Here is a 20,157-nt window from a genome sequence, read left to right as displayed (position 1 = left end):
TTGGAACTAAAGCTTGCTGTGAGCTCCCTGGCAGAAAGACCTGGGCCCAGTACAGATTAGTGGATTACTATTCTGGGAGCAAAATGGTCTAAAAAATATTTTTGGGATTCTGTGACAGCCTGGTAGAAATCACTTCCTGATGAAGTAACTTGCTCTTGGATTTCCACATTTGCAAATTTGCCTGCCAGGAAAAAGAGCCCTCCTTGTCCTCATCCTCACTCTTTATATTTTCTTCTGAGTGGCTTTCTGCCCCCTTCTCCCCAGCCACTCCAAATCCCAAACTCCCCCCAACTCTTTGCCCCACACTACCCCCAGGTTTGGTGGATCCAGAACCATAACCAGCCCTCTTTGTTTTCTGACTCGGTAACTGCAGCATCCCCTTGTTCCTGTCCCTCTGAAAACTTTCGGGCCCAAAACTGCATGGCAGTGATAGGGCAGGATGAGCTGGTGTCGGGGGGAGAGCAGGAGTCGCTATGGACAGGAGGCCTGGGAGGGCACTGATAATACCTGTCTTGGCTAGAGGTGGAAGGGCTGAAGTTGGAGATGGGGGAAGAGGCAGCCACCAAGTCCAAAATAAGTTTTAAGGCCATTATGAGGACTGGACTCACCTAGCCCTGGGATTGAGGGAGAAGGGCAGGAAAGTCATGCCAGTGGATACTCCAAGAGCCGAGAGGCGGGGGCTTCCTTTCCCCAACAGAAAGCAGATCTTGTGCCATGCATTTACCCAACAGCATGGTGTTTATTTGGGGAAATGAAGGTGTCCATGGGAGAGGTTCACTGGCAGAAATGGGGCTTATCTCTCTCCTTTCACTCTCTCTGTCCACCCACCCACTCCCACATTATCCAAGATTCAGAGAGAAGTAAATGAGAGAAAAAAAATAGTCTCAGGCTCTCAGGAACAGTGGTTAATTAGTTAGTTAGTGTGTTTATTCAGTGCTTAGCTTGGATAAAATTGACTATTGATTCAATCCCAGCTGGATCCAGCTTTAGAACTTGCAGGAAGCTGGTGTTGTAACTTTTGGACCCCACCTCCCCTTGGCTAAGAGTCATCTCACACTGGTGGATGTCGGGGCTTAGCCTTAGGGATGAACTGTCCAATCAACCTCAGACACATTTGGGCGGTCTAACGAGACTCACGGGAGGACACAAAGGCTGAAACCTAAATTACGTTGGATGAGAGAACAGATGCTCATTGTCAAAACCTATTATATTCCTCCAGTAAGCATGCAGTTTCAGTGGCTGGGTGCCTGGTAACAAGCACAAAACTGTCACTCCAGAGGAGGGAGAGTGAGTGACTGGGGCAAAGTGACTTAGATGAATAATTATTTTAATTGCAAAAGAAAAGGAATAATAATGTTGGTATTTGTTAAGCGCTTACTATGTGCCGAGCACTGTTCTAAGCGCTGGGGTAGACATAGGGGAATCAGGTTGTCCCACGTGGGGCTCACAGTCTTAATCCCCATTTTACAGATGAGGGAACTGAGGCACGGAGAAGTTAAGTGACTTGCCCACAGTCACACAGCCAACAAGTGGCAGAGCTGGGATTCGAACTCATGAGCCCTGACTCCAAAGCCCGTGCTCTTTCCACTGAGCCACACTGCTTCATAAGCATTGGAAACATTCAAGGGCAAGCAGTGTGGCTTAGTGGAGAGAGCATGGGCCTGGGAGTTAGGAGGACCTGGGTTCTAATCCTGGCCCTACCATTTGCTTGATGAGTGACTTTGGGGAAGTCACTTCACTTCTCCGTGCCTCAGTTTCCTCATCTGTAAAATGGTGATACCTGCTCTCCTTTCTACGTAGACTGCAAGTCCCGTGCGGAACAGGGACTGTGTCCCACCTAATTAACTTGTATCTACCTTAGTGCTTAGTGTTTGACCCATAGTAAACATTTAACAAATACCATTAAAAACAAGCAAACATGGTATCAGGAATAATACATCTCATAATAACTCCCAGAAACAATTTAGAAAAAGACTGATAGTGCTTTTTCTATCAGTCCAGAAGGAGAAAAATCTTTCTCTCCCTGTTGTCTTGAGGAAACAACTGAACCCTCTTCAAATTGCAAACCAGGTTCAGGCTTTATTGTCTAACAAATTGGTTTGAAAACTTGCCTTTTTAGTTTTCAGGTCCTCTCCTATTTGAAGTCAATATGTAAATATTTTCTATACAAGAATGGAATTGTTTCATGGAAAATAAAGTACTGTTGCATCCATTTGCTTAAACAAGCGTTTTAAAAAGGGAGAAGCAGTTTCAGACAATAAAGTGGAGCAGGAGACTGCTCAGAGTCAAGAGCAGACAACAGGCCAGTCTGGTATGCAATATCAGGAAAAATAAAAATAATAATAATAATGATATTTGTTAAGCACTTACTATGTCCCAAGCACTGTTCTAACCAAGGAAGATCACTCTCCTCCCAAAGAAACTTTAGGAAAATGAGGATACCAAGGAAGGCAGATCTTAAAACAAAGCCAGGCACTGACAATAACAAAACCATCATTAATGCTCACAGACCTCCCTTCCTGAAAGACCTCCAATGACTACCCACTTTCTCCCTCATTAAGCTAAAAGGCCTGACCCTTGGGCTTGAGGCTGTCCATCAGAAACTACCTCCATACTTATCTGCCCTGCTCACCAACTGTTAGCCAGAACACACTCTACACTCCTCCCAAGCAAACCTACTCCCTGTTCCTGTTTTCATGTCTCCCGCCTGTGGCCTCCTGCTCTTATCCTCACTCCCTGCTGCCTGAAACTCTATGAAATCCGTTTGGCAAGGATCCACCGGACCTCTGATTCTATAAGTAGCCTTTCCTGCGGGAACAAAAATAACTGTCCAGCTCAGTGATGGGATGCGTCAAGATTAATTTCTGGTTCCCGTCACCTTGCTTGGGGTCAATGGAGCCAATTTGGTTTTTTTAGAACAAATCATTTAGGGTTCCAATGGAATCAGTTCCATTCATCTTAAAAATGGGAGTCAAGGGGCAAGGGGAGCTCCCTTTGCTGGTGGAAGAAGATTTATTTCAGATTGGAGAAAGCAATGAAAACAGTGTGAAGGAATCGATTTTACACTTCAAGTTCTGGAGGTGATTTCATGGAATTCTTCCTCCAGGTCATATTGAATAGAGACCCAGCCTAGGTCACAGGCAAGATGCACTAAATTAAAAATTTCTTTTAGTTCAGCAGAAAACATTTGTCTTATTCAAAAACCAGGAGAGTGATACCAGCATATGTTCATTTCATCACTCCCAAAGGAATATAATCAGTGAAAATTGCCCAATTGGCTGGAAGATTTTTCGGGGGATTCAGCTCTTATTGGAAAGGAGTAAGACAACTGGAAACAATGGCAAATCTCACTTTGGGATTAAGTTTGACCACTGAAAAGCCTTGGTCTCCCCTCCTCCTTCCCTAACTCAATACTCCCAAAACCAATCTCAGGTCAAGGAGATTTTTATGGTAAAACTATTTGAAAGCATTTGCTTAGGCTGAGAGTTATCTTCTTTAAGAGGAAGGGTGGGGGGCTGATTTGGGGGCTGGAGTTGGCCAACACATGAAAAGATCTTTGAATTTTCAAGGTACTAGCCATCTAGTCTGAAGAGTAGCAAGTTCATCTAGTGATTCTGTGTGCAAAATGCAAAAGACACAACTGATGATTTCCAAATGAAATATTTTGAATATATATAACTGACTTTTTCCTTCAGTAGAAAATATGGTTATTAGAGCAAATCTGCCAATAACCAGCCCCTCACTGACCACTTAGCCTTTGTCACTGGGATCTGAGCCTGGTACACAAGCCCCTTACTGGCCACCTAGCCTATGTCACTGGGAACTGAGCCAGGAATACAAGCCCCTCACTGTCCTCCCACTCTATCTCCCTGGTCTCTGAGCCAGGTACACAAGCCCTCATAACTTGGGGCTCCATAGGTCACAAACCAGGTGCTGCAGAGCACAAATAGCCCCTCAGGACCTGAAGGAATCGATTCAGATGGCCAAATATTGTATGTGACAAGGATTTAGTTCAGAGTTGAACCTGCAACCTTGGCATGATCCTTGACTCCTTCCTCTCTTTCAACTTCAGGTTGTACTCTTCTCAACCTATCTTGTTTCTATCCCAGAACTTAGTACAGTGCCTGGCACATAGTAAGTGCTTAACAAATACCATGAGAAAAATTTAAAAAAAATTTTAAAAACCTCATTTAGTCATTTGCCAAATTATATCAATTCTTTCCCCTACCACATTTCCAGAAGTTAACCTTTCTTCTCCATCTAAATGTCCACAACACTAGTCCAAGGAATGATCATATCCTGCCTTGACTACTGCATCAGCCTCATTACTGACCTCCTTGATTCCAGTCTCTTCAGTCCATACTTTGCTCTGCTGCCTGCATCATTTCTCTATAACATAGCTCTATCCCTGTATCCTCTTTCCTTCAAAACCTCCAGTGGTGGCCCATTCTCCCTTATATCAAGCAGAAACTCCTATCAACTTTAAGGCACTAAATCAACCTTCTCCCTCCAATTTATCCTCATTTCTCTCTGCCAATACCCCAGCTTGCATGCTTTGTTCCTATCAAGCCAACCTACTGACAATTCCCCACACTGGTCCCAGTAGCTTCCAACCTCTTGTGCACACACTTCTTCCTTGCATCTGACAGACTACTGCTCTATATTTATTTGTCTTAATGTCTGTCTCCCCCTCTACACTGTAAGCTCATTGTGGGCAGGGAAAGTGTCTCCCAACTCTGGTATACTGTACTCTCCCTAACTGCGCTTATGTACATTTCTTTATTCTCTATTCCTTCCTTCCATTTATAATTTATTTCAGTGTCTTTCTGCCCCGCTAGATTGTAAACCCCTTGAGGACAAAGAATGATTGATGTGTTACATAGGGAGAAAAGTAATTATTTTTAGTCACCATTTTTCTGCACCAAACCATACTTCATGCTGCTGATTCTCTATATTTTTCTCTACACAATTCCATAAGAAGGGGCCAGACCAATTTCTGTGGGATATTTAATACTACATCCTGAAATAGCCTCCAGATCTACAACAAGAAACATGAAGTCCCAGAGCTTAAAGCAAAATAGAAGAGACACTGAAAATGAAATTCTTGCTGATTTAAAAGCAAACCAGGAATCACCAATTTTTGGCTTTACATTAAATGTCACCACATGTAGTATAGAAAAGAAGTAGCGTGGCTCAGTGGAAAGAGCACGGGCTTGGGAGTCGGAGGTCACGAGTTTGAATCCCAACTCTGCCACTTGTCAGCTGCGTGACTGTGGGCAAGTCACTTAACTTCTCTGGGCCTCAGTTACCTCATCTGTCAAATGGGGATGAAAACTGTGAGCCCCACGTGGGACAACCTGATTACCCTGTATCTACCCAGCACTTAGAACAGTGCTCTGCACATAATAAGCGCTTAACAAATACCTACATTATTAAAAGAACATGAAATCTGAAAGAGGAGATAAAAATTCAGTGCACTGTTATTTGATTTATAAGAGAAGCCATGGTAAAGAGACTATCAACTTTTGAAGAGTTTATAAATAGATTTAAAGATTCACTGAAATCAGATTCCTGAGCAGCAGGCAAATCTCTCCATTCTAAAATTGTGGCATCATACCATAAAGAATGGGAGATTTGGGAGCAAACATAAGGCTGCAGGATGATTCTTAGTGCCGTAAGCCATAAGCCTGTAAAGATCCAATTTTGCCAAATGGATATGCTGCTGCTTTAAAATGATTGCCCTGGGACACGAAGTCAGAAAGTGGGAGGAGACTGCCAGGCTACCACTGGGCACTGGCTAACACAATGAAGGGGGAAGGATTTTTTATATAATATTTACTAAGTACTTATGTGCTAGACACTGTGCTAAGCACCGGGGTAGATGATAACCAAAATAATAATAATTGTGGTATTTGTTAAGTGCTTACTATGTGCTAGGTACTGTACTAAGCACTGGGTCAGATACAAGCTAACCAGCTTGGACACATTTGCTATCCCAAATGGAGCTCACATTCTTAATCCCCATTTTACAGGTGCAGAGAAAAGTTAAGTGACTTGCCCACAGTTACACAACAGACAAGTGGCAGAGCTGGGATTAGAACCCAGGTCCTTCTGACTCCCAAGTCCATGCTCTATCCATTAGGCCACGCTGCTTCTCTAAGGACAAAATAATAATAGTAATTGTTAAACATTATTATTATTATCATCATTATTATTATGTGCCAAACACTCTTCTATGAGCTGGAGAAGATAGAAGATAATCATTTTAGATGTAGTCCCTGCCCCATTCAGTGTTCACAGTCTAAGCAGGAAGGAGAACAGGTATTGAATCCCCATTTTACAGATGAGGAAACTGAGGCATTGAGAAGTGAAGTGACTCACCCAAGTTCACACAGCAGGCACGTGGCAGAACCAGGATTAGAACCATGGTCCTTTGATTCCCAGGCTTGTGCTCTTATCCACTAGGCCATGCTGCTCCTTAACCAAAACAAAGAAGTTTAGGGTAAGAAATTTAGAGGAAGTAATAGTAAATAGAGCAATAGTATTTATTAAACACTTATCACATGTAGAGAGCTGTAATAGACAGGTGCTTGGGTGGGGGGTGGGGGGAACCAAACAAATGAGAATTAAACACAGTCCTTGGCCCTCAGGGGGCTCACAGTTGAAGAATACAAGGGTTGGAGGGGACAGGAAACACATAATAGGAGCAATGAAAGAATAAAAAATGAAAAACAATATAAAGACAAGGATAGATTCACAAAAGAATAAGAAAAGTCAGTAGGGAGTTGTGGCTAGAGGAGCAAAATTTCAGGCTCTTCGTGGCTCAGAGTTGAGGACACACCCACTCCCTGCAGTGTTCCCGAGGTTTCCTGGAGACCTCGTGCTGAGGGTCCTGTTCTTTGTCCCACTAGGTGGTCAGGGAGGCAGGATAGGATGGAGTCTTCTCAATGGCATGGAGGAGGAGAGCTGGAGCTGAGTCCCAGGGAGGGGGACTCCGCCGGTTGTCTGACGGCAGGCACCCCAAATGTGAACTACAGTCTGACCCCTCGGGGCCTAGTAGGCACGGAGCTGGAGAGGGGGGCCTTGACAGTTAGTGGTGGCTTCACTCCGCCCTGGTAGAGAGCATAAAGTCTCCAAAAATCACCTCATCCTTTCTGTGGGACTAGGCCAAATGAGTATATTGAAGTCACTGTCCTTATAAAAAATAATTACACTTTTGGCCTGAGTCTGCCTAGAGCGGAGTTAATGCCAACCAAACAAACATTAACTGGGCTTTTTTGTGACAGCAGAAGTGATGTCTTTGGAATCATGAACCTTTAGTTTGGTGTCCAGCCTGGGAATGCTGCTGACAGGACTGTCCTGTGCTGCATTGCAGACTTCTTCAGCCCCTAGCCCTGTCTTCCTACTTTACTGCTGAGCCAAATGGACTCAAGGGTGCTTCCAGCATCCAGGTGAGCTCAGAGCAAGGGGACAAGGACAGTTCAGAGCTGCCATCTCCCCAGGGATCAGTTGTCAATCCAGCAATCTTCCAAGCTAAGCTGGGGTCAGGAGGGTCCAATCACAATGGAAAGAATTACTCAGGTATGTTTACAGGCCTCCACACTTCTTGTTGCAAATTAGCATGAGAGGGGCTCAAAACGTTAAATTACTCTTCCACAAGGCTACTCCCAAGTCAGACATTAGTACTATTAGACAAAAATCAATCAATCATTGGCATTTACTGAATGCTTACTGTGTGCAGAGTATTGTACTAAGCACTTGGAAGAGTAGAGTACAACAATATAAAATTCAAGTCATTTTCTGCAATCTGCCCTTATGTTTGCTCTGGGCAGGCCAGCAACTGATTCGTCTTTAGTAACAAAGATGTCACAGAAACTCAGGTTTAAGGTCTGCTCTGAAAACTACTCAGCCAAAGTAGGAGCATCCAGTTGCAAACAGGGAAAAATCAATGTAGTTTTGAGTAACAACTAAAAAATCTCTACCAAGAACAGACTCTGGAAGCAGTTGAATAGCACCCCTGCTAGATGTCAGGTAATTGACTAGGCCTAGGCATGTGACCACTATCTCACACTCCACTCCACCTGGAGTGGCAGCAGAGAATCCGAGCTTTCACTTCCTCTGAAAGAGGAGACTTCGCCTCTGAATCCCCCCCAGAGCCTAGGCATCTGCATGAATTTGAGGGCAGGGCTTGTGCCCCCTATATCTCTTATGCTCTCCAAGTGCTTAGTACAGTGCTCTTACACAGTAGGTGCTCAATAAATACCACTTTTTGATAAAGTTGTTTCTGAATGACTGTCTCAAAGACTCTGAAAGATGCTCTCCCATTGAGTTGGAAGAGTTTCCCAGTGCTTCAGAGTCATATTTCAGCTTGCAGATCTTTCACTGTATAATAGCAATATTTGTAAAGTTCTTACTCTGTCAGACACTGAACTAAATGCTGGGGTAAGTACAAGATAAAGAGTTCAAACATAAACCCCTGCTTCTCATAGGGCTCACAGTCTAAGTAGGAGGGAAAAAAGGTATTGAAACTCCATTTTACAGATGAGGAAACTGAGGCACAAAGGTTGAGTTGCTCAAGATCAAGAGCAGACAAGTGATGGATCCGGGATTAGAACCCAGGTTGGCTGATTTCCCAGCCTGTGCTCTTTACTCTAGGTCACACTAGCTGAACATGACTGGGCCAACCACAGAGGCCTGCTCCACTCTGACAGTGAAGGGGAGAGGGTCAGGCAGGATTCCTTCAACATTGACTCACCAACCATTCATCAAGGAAAAGCCTCGGAAATTTGGTGCATTTCTTAGAACTGCCAGAATTTCTTAGAAACATTCCAGACCTTTTTGTAAAGAAAGAGACATTCATTCATTCATTCATTCAATAGTATTTATTGAGCGCTTACTATGTGCAGAGCACTGTACTAAGCGCTTGGGATGAACAAGTCGGCAACAGATAGAGACAGTCCCTGCCGTTTGACAGGCTTACAGTCTAATCGGGGGAGATGGACAGACAAAAACAATGGCAATAAATAGAGTCAAGGGGAAGAACATCTACAGTGAACAGTTTTAGTGATGCTCTCTGCACTTACCTCTGGTGCTGAGCTCCTTGCCCCAGCTCCAATCATCCCATAATATTTACTGAGTAGCTACAGAGTGCAGAAAACTATATTAGGTCATTGGAAAAGTAGAATATAGATAATATGCTCAATCCTGTCTTTGAGGAATTTTCATCTCTAAAACAGAAAGTTAGGTTTCTAAGGTCCCTGCCTATCACATTGAGAGTGGCAGAGCAGGGGTTAATTTTCACAACCACCCAGTCTAATGGGGAACACTTGGTCTCCTTTCTGTTGGTTTCTTTGGGGGGGTATCAGAAAGCCATATTTCCTGTCATAAATCAGCATCGCAAAAACCTTCTTTCCAACCTCATACTTTTGTTTACGCCTTGGACACTACTCTCTTTTATGCCACATTTTTATTATAATAATAATGATAGTGGTAGTTGTTAAACTCTATATGCCAAGCACTGTATTAAGTTCTGGAGGAAATACAGTATATGAAGATCTGGCCCAGCCTCACAGTCTAAGTAGGGGGAGAACAGGCATTTAACCCCCATTTTGCAGAGGAACAAACCAAGGCACAGAGAAGTGATTTACATACAGCAGAGCCAGAATAAGAACTCAGGTCCTCTAACTCCCAGGTCTACAATCTTTCCATTAGGCCAGTTTTTCTTTCTCAGAAACCTTCAGGGTTCCCATCAACTTCGGTAGAGTTTTAATTTAAAGCTCTGTGCTTGGAGTTTCTGTATTTGGGTTCCTCCCCTCCTTTTCAGTTATCATTGCCTGGAATCCCCAACCCGGGTGGAAGGGGCAGAAAAAGGTGATGATACTTTTTTTTTTTCCTGAGCTTTGGTTTGCTTTTTCTGTAACCTGCCAGGTAGCAGTTGTGCTACCCAGAGCCTCTCCAGCCCATACCTGAAATAAAGGTGTTGTTTCCCTGGGGCTATGCAGAACTGGAGAACACTGATCTTTCATCCTCCAGGTCGGAACAGGGCTATGAAATTCACTGGTTCCACTTGGGGTCCAAGATTGGTCTGCCCTCTATCGATAAGCAGAGGCTAGAGGGTCTGCCTGTTAAACTGTAAGCTAATTTTGGGCAGCAAATGTGTCTTTTAACAATAATAATAATAATGGCATTCGTTAAGTACTTACTATGTGCAAAGCACTGTTCTAAGCACTGGGGAGGATACAAGGTGATCAGGTTGTCCCATGTGGGGCTCACAGTCTTAATGCCCATTTTATAGATGAGGTGACTGAGGCACAGAAAAGTTAAGTGACTTGCCCAAAGTCACACAGCTGATAAGCGGTGGAGCCGGGATTTGAACCCATGACCTCTGACTCCCCAGCCCAGGCTCTTTCCACTGAGCCACGCTGCTTTTTTTGTATTGTTATATATACATTGTTGTTATATACAACAATAGTACTATAATGTTGCATATTGTTATATTGTTGTGTTGTACTCTCCCAAGCACTCAGCATAGCGCTCTGCACACAGGAAGCTCTCAGTAAAAATGATTGACTGATTGAGAGCAGCATCCTGCATGAAGCCCATGGAATCAAGGACACTGAAACTCAGGGTCCAGTCTTGATACATTGTGTATAGTTTAGATGATCTCAGGGGAATGATTCTTCAACACTTTAAACAAGAGCTTGCTTTCAAATGGGCTAATCAATCACTCAGTAGCATTTATTGAGCACCTAATGGGTGCGCAGAACTGTACTAAGCACTTGGCTTACTACAAGAGAGTCAGTAGGCATGATCCCTGCCCTTGAGGAGCTTACAACCTAGGCAGTTTGACTCCATTATTCTGACACGTGCATGTCGACAAGAATCCACCTTGCAGGAAGCTTGCTAAAACATCCTTACTGCTGAAGCTGTGGCATCTTTACCTTCACCTCAATTTGATTCAGACAATAAAATTGCCATGCACACTTGCATCAAGCTGGGGAGAGTCTCAAGCTGCTATACCATCTGTCATCTGGTGACAACCCCTACACACAAGCCATCTGGACAGCTGATATCACTTCCTTCACCTGACTTCAAGTCATTGAAGGGCAATGAGTCCAGGGGCTAATTTCTCAAGATTTCCTTAGTAGATGGGGTCAGATAGCTCAAAGGATTGGTACCCATGACAACAAACCAAACCTCGCTAGCTCTCAGAACTAGGAGAGCCACTGCAGGGTTCTCCCAGGGCTCTGACTGGATGGGAGAGCCACCAGTACAATTACAGGAGGACAGCCTGAACCCGGAGACCTGGCCACCCCAGCCCTGAGGTGGGAACCTGACAACTGGTTCTGGGCCGAACTTCTGGGGAAACCAAGGTCAAGTCCGTTTGTTAGTTCTGTTTAGAAATGAGAAGAAACAAAGTCAAATATTTTTTATTGACTACGATTGTTTCTCAGTTTTTGAAGACTCAAAGTGCCTTTTTGGTCTCAGTCTCACTAATTCTCACTCTTTCTGTCTGAGAGTAAACTGTGAATAGCACATAAAAGAAAACTGGATTTGAAACTCCCTGAATTTCCAGATTGTAGGTACCTAACCTTTATATCGTCTGCACTCTGATTACTCAGAAATGCTAACTGATGATAAATCTCAGCCTAGCACTAACAAAACCAAGGGCAAAATCCAAGTCTTATTATTAGTAGTAGTACTAGTAGTGGTATTAATAATGGTAATAGTAATAGTAATGATAATAATAATTATCAGCAACACCTAGATGGATAGAGACCATAACAATGATAATGGAAGAACCATTAGAAAGGTTGCAGATTGTGGCAGAGGCAGAATGACCTGGAGAAAGTATATCCATGGAGTTACTATGAATTGTAAACTACTCAACACCACTTAATAATAACAGTAATTGTGGCCATTAAGTCCTTGCTATATGCCAAGCACAGGACTGTATTAAGCACTGGGATAGTTACAAGATAATGAGTTGGTGACAGTCCCTGTTTCATATAAGACTCACAGACTAAGTGTAGGAGGGACAACAGGTATTGAATCCCCATTTTACATAAGAGAAAACTGAGATACAGAGAAGTTAAGTGATTGGCCAAGGCCATTCAGCAGGTAAGTAGTAGAGCCGGGATCAAAACCCAAGTCCTTTGACTCCCAGTCCCATTCTCTTTCCTCTATGACTGTTTTCCTATATCTTGGGGGGTTCCGAGGCTAAATAGGAGGGAGTACAGGTATTGAATCTCCATTTTACAGATGAGGAAACTGAGGCACGGAGAAGAGACAAGCCTCAGGTTACACAGAAGGCAAGTGGAAGAACTGTGATTGGAACCTAGATCCTCTTGCTCCCAGGTCAATACTTTGTCCACTATGCCACAATGTCTCTCTTGATTCTCAATCCACACTTCAGTCCAGCTGGCATACATTTTTTCATTTAGAGGAAACTGTGCCTGATGGCCAGCTGAGGAATGGGGGCAGGAAGGCAGATTTTGGGGTTTAGCCACTCTGAAATACTGAATTGGGAAATTTAGACTTGCTGTCATCCAGTGAGCAGAGCAGGTTGCTGGGAACCAGGACACCTGGGTTCTAACCCTTGTTCTTTCTGCTCTGGGCCAGTGGACAGAACATGCTGCAAGGAACCAGGTGACCTGGGTTCTAGACCCAGCTCTGCCTGCTGTGGTCCACCACATTCCTTACCATAGGCATTCAATGAGCTTTCCCACTCCTACCTTACCTGCCTGATTTCCTACTACAATGTAAACCCACACACTTCACTCCTTTAATGCCAGCTGCTCACTGTACCTTTGTCTTGTCTATTCCACCACTGACCTCTCACCCATGTCCTGTCTCTGGCCTGGAACACCCTCCCTCTTCATATCTCACAGATGATCGCTTTCCCTTTCTTCAAAGCCTTATTAAAAGTACATCTCCTTCAAGAGGTCTTCCCTAACTAAGCCCTCAATTCTTCTCCCACTCCCTTCTGTGTCATCCTTGAACTTGGAATTGGATGACATGATTTATTTAATTTTATTAATGTGTGTATCCTCCTCTAATGATAATAATGATGGCATTTGTTAAACATTTACTATCTGCCAAGCCTTGTTCTAAGTGCTGGGATAAATACAAGGTATTCAGTTTGTCCCACTTGAGGCTCACAGTCAATCCCCATTTCAGAGATGAGGGAACTGAGGCATAGAGAAGTTAAGTGACTTGCCCAAAGTCATATAGCTGACAAGTGGTAGAGCCGGGGTTAGAACCCACAACCTCTGACTCCCAAGCCCTCATTCTTTATACTAAGCCATGCTACTTCTCTAGACAGTAAGCTCCTTGTAGGCAGGGCACTTGTCTACCAATCCTGTTATACTACTCTCCTAAGTGCTTAGGACAGTGCTTGGCATACAGTAAGTGCTCAATAAATGATTGATTGATTGATACAAGATAATGATGTTGGGTACAGTCCCTGTTCCACACAAGACTCATAATTTGTGTGGTACAGATAAGAAAACTGAGGCCAACAGAAGTGAAGTTATTTGTCCAAGATCAGATTGCTGGCAAGTGGTGGGTCCAGCTTTAGAACTCGGGTCCTCAGACTCCCAGGCCAGGGCACCTTCCACCAGGCCACGCTGCTTTCCAGTTAAAATCTAAGAGTAATAATTTCCTCTCTGGATTGACTTGGGGGCTGCTTTATTGTATAACATAAGTCTAAGGCTAGGCTTACTGGCCATCCCAAATTCAATGTCTCCTAAGGCAGATAACAATAATAATAATAATAATAATAATAATGCCTTTTGTTAAGCGCTAACTATGTGCAGAGCACTGTTCTAAGCACTGGGGAGGATACAAGGTGATGAGGTTGTCCCATATGGGACTCACAGTCTTAATGTCCATTTTACAGATGAGGTAACTGAGGCACAGAGAAGTTAAGTGATTTACCCAAAGTCACACAGCTGACAAGCAGTGAAGCTGGGATTTGAACCCATGACCTCTGGGTCCCAAGCCCATGCTCTTTCCCAAGCCACACTGCTCCTCAATCAATTATTCAATTAATAATCCTTATTCAATCAATGGTCTTTACTGAGCACTTGCTTTGTGTTGAGCAATATACTACACACTTAGGAAAGACCAATCAAGCACACAAACTTCACTCCTCTAAAGCTAACCTTCTCCCTTTACCTCAATTTCATCTATGTCCCAACCCCTCGCTCTTGGCCTGCCTCTGCCCTGGAATGCCTGACCCTCCTCAAATCCGACAATTACTCTCCCCCAACTTCAAAGTCTCATAGAAGGCTCATCTCCTCTAAGTGACTTCCTATAACTAAACCCTCCTTTCCTCTTCTCCTACTCCCTTCTTTGTCACCATGATTTGCTCCCTTTAATCATTCCCCACCCCCGTAGCATTAATGTACATAGCTGTAATTTATATTAATGTCTGTCTCTCCCCTAGACTGTAAGCTCATTGGGAGCAGGGAATGTGTCCATTTATTGTTATATTTTTCTCTCCCAGCACTTAGTGCAGTGTTCTGCTTATAGTAAGCACTCAATAAATACAATTGATTTAAATGATGAATGAAGATCAATAAAACGAAGTTGATAGATGCCATCCCTTCCTACAAGGAGCTAAGAGTTAAGACTCCAACTTGCTCCCCGTGATTGAGGCTGTAATAGGCAGCTGCTCTGGGAATTGACCTAGACTCACAAACAGCCAAAGTAGACCATCAAGACTTAATTAGTAGCACAAATGCACAGATGCAACCCAGGGTATTAAAGAAGACCTTTGCAAGGCAATGAATTATCTACAGCTCCTGAAGGCTTTTAAATCTGATTAAGGAAGTCAGCCTGAATACCAGGCCGACCCAAGCTAGGTTTTGCTGTTTGGTCAATTCCAAGAAAAGGGATTTAGGCTGAAATTGCCTACATATAATAATAATAATAATAATGTTGGTATTTGTTAAGTGCTTACTATGGGCAAAGCACTGTTCTAAGCACTGGGGTAGTAATAGGCGAATCAGGTTGTCCCACATGGGGCTCACAGTCTTAATCCCCATTTTACAGATGAGGTAACTGAGGCCCAGAGAAGTTAAGTGACTTGCCCACAGTCACACAGCTGACAAGTGGCAGAGTTGGGATTCGAACTCATTCATTCATTCAATAGTATCTATTGAGCGCTTACTATGTGCAGAGCACTGTACTAAGCGCTTGGGATAAACAAGTCGGCAACAGATAGAGACAGTCCCTGCCGTTTGACGGGCTTACAGTCAATCGGGGGAGATGGACAGACAAGAACAATGGCAATAAATAGAGTCGAGGGGAAGAACATCTCGTAAAGTTGAGCGGACGAGTACAGTGCTGTGGGGATGGGAAGGGAGAGGTGGAGGAGCAGAGGGAAAAGGGGAAAAAGAGAGTTTAGCTGTGGAGAGGTAAAGGGGGGGTGGCAGAGGGAGTAGAGGGAGAAGAGGAGCTCAGTCTGGGAAGGCCTCTTGGAGGAGGTGAGTTTTAATGACCTCTGACTCCAAATCCCGTGCTCTTTCCACTGAGCCACGCTGACTCTCATGACCAAGTTAACCCACACTAACCTTTCTTTTATCCGATATGTTCTCCCTCTAGAATATAAACTTGTCGTAAGCAGAGAATACCTCTGCTAACTCTGCTGTATTGTATTCTCCCAATAATTTAGAACAGTGCTCTGCACTAAACTGCTCTCTCAAAGGTCACCAATGATCTCCTTCTTGCCAAATCCAGTCGCTCCTACTCTATCCTAATCCTCCTCGACCTCAGCTGCCTTTGATACTGTCGACCATCCCCTTCTCCTCAACACATTATCTAACCTTGGCTTCATGGACTCTGTCCTCTCCTGGTTCTCCTCTTGTCTCTCTGGCCATTCATTCTCAGTCTCCTTTGTGTGCTCCTCCAAGCTTCTCCATTCCCTAACTGTAGGGTTTCTTCAAGGGTAAGTTCTTGGTCCCCTTCTATTCTCCATCTATATTCATTTCCTTAGTGAACTCATTTGCTCCCACGGCTTCAACTATCATCTCTATGCAGATGACATTCAAATCTACATCTCCTCCCCTGCCCTTTCTCCCTCCCTTCAGGTTTGTATCTCCTCCTGCCTTCAGGACATCTCTCCCTGGATGTCTGCCCACCACCTAAAACTCAACATGTCTAAGATTGAGCTTCTTATCTTCCCTCCCACACCCTGTCCTCTCCCTGTCTTTCCCATCACTGTGGACAGCACTACCATCCTTCCCATCTCACAAGCCCACAACCTTGGTGTCATCCTTAACTCTGCTCTCTCATTCACCCCACACATTAGGAGAAGCAGCGTGGCACAGTGGAAAGAGCACGCGCTTTGGAGTCAGACCTCATGAGTTCGAATCCCAGCTCTGCCACTTGTCAGCTGTGTGACTGTGGGCAAGTCACTTAACTTCTCTGTGCCTCAGTGACCTCATCTGTAAAATGGGGATTAAGACTGTGAGCCCCACGTGGGACAACCTGATTCCCCTGTGTCTACCCCAGTGCTTAGAACAGTGCTTGGCACATAGTAAGCGCTTAACAAATACCAACATTATTATTATTATTATTACATCCAATCCGTCACCAAAACCTGCAGGTCTCACCTTCACAACATCGCCATCATCCGTCCTTTCCTCTCCATCCAAACTGCTACCTTGTTGGTACAATCCCTCATCATATCCCGACTGGATTACTGCATCAGCATCCTTTCTGATCTCCCAACCTCCCATCTCTCCCTGATTCAGTCTATACTTCACTCTGCAGCCCAGATTATCTTTCTACAAAAAGGTTCTGGGCATGTCACCCCCCCTCAAAAATCCCTAGTGGTTGCCTCTGCAACCACTTCATGCCTTTGCATGAAGCAAAAACTCCTTACTCTTGGCTTCAAAGCTCTCCATCACCTTGCCCCCTTCTACCTCACCTCCCTTCTCTCCTTCTCCAGCCCAGCCCATGCACTCTGCTCCTCTGCCACTAACCTCCTCACTGTGCCTCATTCTTGCCTATGCCGCAGTTGATCCCTGGCCCACATACTACCTCTGGCCTGGAATGGCCTCCCTCCTCACATCTCCCAAACTAGCTCTCTTCCCCCATTCAAAGCCCTACTGCGATATCAACTCCTCCCGGAGGCCTTTCCAGACCGAGCCCCTCTTTTCCTCTGCTCCTTCTCCCCTCCCCATTGCTCCTACTCCCTCCCTCTGCACTAGCCCCTTCCCTGCCCCACAGCACTGGTGTATATTTGCACATATTTGTTATTCTATTCATTTTATTAATGATGTTTATATGTCTATAATTCTATTTATCTATTTGATGCTATTGATGTCTATCTACTTGTTTTGTTTTGTTGTCTGCTTCCCCCTTTTAGACTGCAAGCCTGTTGTTGGGTAAGGATTGTCTCTATTTGTTGATGAAGTGCTCAATAAATACGACTGAATGAAGACCACTGATTGACCAATATGGAGAGAGAGAGAGGGAGAAACACCTTACCCCAGGCAGCAGTTCTGGCTTCCTCTCTCATATCAGAAATCAGCCTGCGGGCCCCCAACCCAATTCACTTCAGCTGCTTTTGTTCAACATTCACAGGAGCTCAGCTCTACTCCCTGGCTGGATGAAGGGGTTGAGGAGGGCTTTTTCACCAGATTGGCCAAAAGTCCAAACTCCCCAGAATATTCCAAGTGACTCTGGAAGTATAGGAGGATATGTAACTTGAATCCAACAAGATTCTGAAAAATATCTGGCCAATATGGGGTAAAACCACAGCAGCTACCAAGGACACTGAGTCATGGTTAGGAGAAGCAGCATGGAGCAGTGGATGGAGCACAGGCCTGGGAGTCAGAAGGTCAAAGGTTCTAAACCTGGATCCACCACTTGTCTGCTGTGTGACCTTGGGCAAGTCACTTCACTTCTCTAGGTCACAGTTACCTCATTTGTAAAAAGGGGCTTGAGACTATGAGCCCCATCTGAGACCAGGAGACATTCTGATTTGTTATTCACCCTAAGTGTTTAGTTCAGTGCCTGGCCCAGAGTAAGAGCTTAACAACTACCACAGTTTATTATCATTGATTATTTTTACTAAGGCACAGTATCAGGACTAGGCTGTGGTCACTCTGCCGTAGGTGGATCCTGCATGTAAATTAACCTCCAGGTGCAACATCACAATGGGTTGCAGCCCTGCCAGCCTGCTCCCTCGTTGTACTCTGGGCCCCAGAGGAATTGTGACTGGCAAGAGAGAGAAGAGAAGCACTGTATAGACCTATGGCACTAAATCACACGGACATATACACATTCTCAGTCTGAAGTCTCAGGAGTGAGGCTCGTTCACTGTTCTTGAAGGGAGATTCCACCCATCATCGTTTATAAGTGTGAAAATACCTGTAGTATGTGACTTTGGACCTCTTCTCACTCCTCGACTCGAAGCTCTGCCTGTTCCATACCACATCACATATTTACCCACTTGGGCACAGATTTCATCTTACAATATCTAGCCACTGTACACTCTCTACCCTCACCAACTCTGAAATTCTGAAAGAGCCCCAACTTACTCACCTTTCATTCATTCTTTCATTCATTCAATCGTATTTATTGAGTGCTTACTGTGTGCAGAGCTCTGTACTGAGTGCTTGGAGTGTACCAATTCAGCAATTAGATAGAGACAACCCCTGCCCAACAATGGGCTCTCAGTGTAAAAGGGGGAGACAGACCACAAAACAGAACAAGAAGTCAGGCATCAACACCATCAAGATAATGGAATCATAGATTCATTCAATTCATTCATTCAATAGTATTTATTGAGTGCTTACTATGTGCAGAGCACTGTACTAAGCACTTGGAATGAACAAGTCGGCAACAGAGAGAGATGGTCCCTGCCATTTGACGGGCTTACAGTCTAATCGGGGGAGACGGACAGACGAGAACAATGGCAATGAATAGAGTCGAGAGGAAGAACATCTCGTAAAAACAATGGCAACTAAATAGAATCGAGGCAATGTACATTTCATTAACAAAATAAATAGGGTAATGAAAATATATACAGTTGAGCGGATGAGTACAGTGCTGAGGGGATGGGAAGGGAGGGGGGAGGAGCAGAGGGAGATGGGGGGAAAAGAGGGTTAAACTGCGGAGAGGTGAAGGGGGAGTGATAGAGGGAGTAGAGGGAGAAGGGGAGCTCAGTCTGGGAAGGCCTCTTGGAGGAGGTGAGTTTTAAGTAGGGCTTTGAAGAGGGGAAGAGAATTAGTTTGGCGGAGGTGAGGAGGGAGGGCGTTCCAGGACCACGGGAGGACGTGGCCCCAGTTTAAAGGATGGGAGGGGGAGGAGGCGCCAGCGAAGGAGACCGAGAATGACCGGCCAGAGAGATAAGAGGAGAACCAGGAGAGGACGGAGTCCGTGAAGCCAAGATGAGAGATGAGATAAGGTATGGAGGAGGAGGGGATGGTCGACAGTGTCAAAGGCAGCAGAGAGGTCAAGGAGGATTAGAATGGAGTAGGAGCCATCCTACGGCTCTCTCCACTTATTGCCCCATCTTCCTCTTATCGTGCGCCTCCAAACTCTTTGAGCGAGTTGTCTACACCCATTGTCTCAAATTCCTCTCCTCCAATTCTCTCCTAGACTCTCTCCCATCTGACTTCTGTCCCCTTAACTCCACAAGAACTGCCCTCTCAAAGGTCACCAGTGATCTCCTTCTTGCCAAATCCAACAGCCTCTACTCCATCCTAATCCTCCTCTACCTCTCAGCTGCCTTCAACACTACCACCCCCTTCTCCTGGAGACACTATTCAGTGGCTGCTCATCCACCTCCTCATCAAAGGAAAACTCCTTTTATTCATTATTTCAATTCACTCAATCATATTTATTGAGTGCTTACTATGTGCAAAGCACTGTATGAAATCCGTGGCTCACTGGAAAGAGCACGGGCTTTGGAGTCAGAGGTCATGGGTTCGAATCCCGGCTCTACCACTTGTCAGCTGTGTGACTTTGGGCAAGTCACTTAACTTCTCGGTGCCTCAGTTATCTCATCTGTAAAATGGGGATTAAGACTGTGAGCCCCACGTGGAACAACCTGATTCCCCTGTGTCTACCCCAGCGCTTAGAACAGTGCTCGGCACATAGTAAGCGCCTAACAAATACCAACATTATTATTATTATTAT

This window comes from Ornithorhynchus anatinus, chromosome 5, assembly GCF_004115215.2.
Source record: "Ornithorhynchus anatinus isolate Pmale09 chromosome 5, mOrnAna1.pri.v4, whole genome shotgun sequence".
NCBI classification, from domain to species: domain Eukaryota; kingdom Metazoa; phylum Chordata; class Mammalia; order Monotremata; family Ornithorhynchidae; genus Ornithorhynchus; species Ornithorhynchus anatinus.
Note: the sequence above shows the minus strand (reverse complement) of the source record.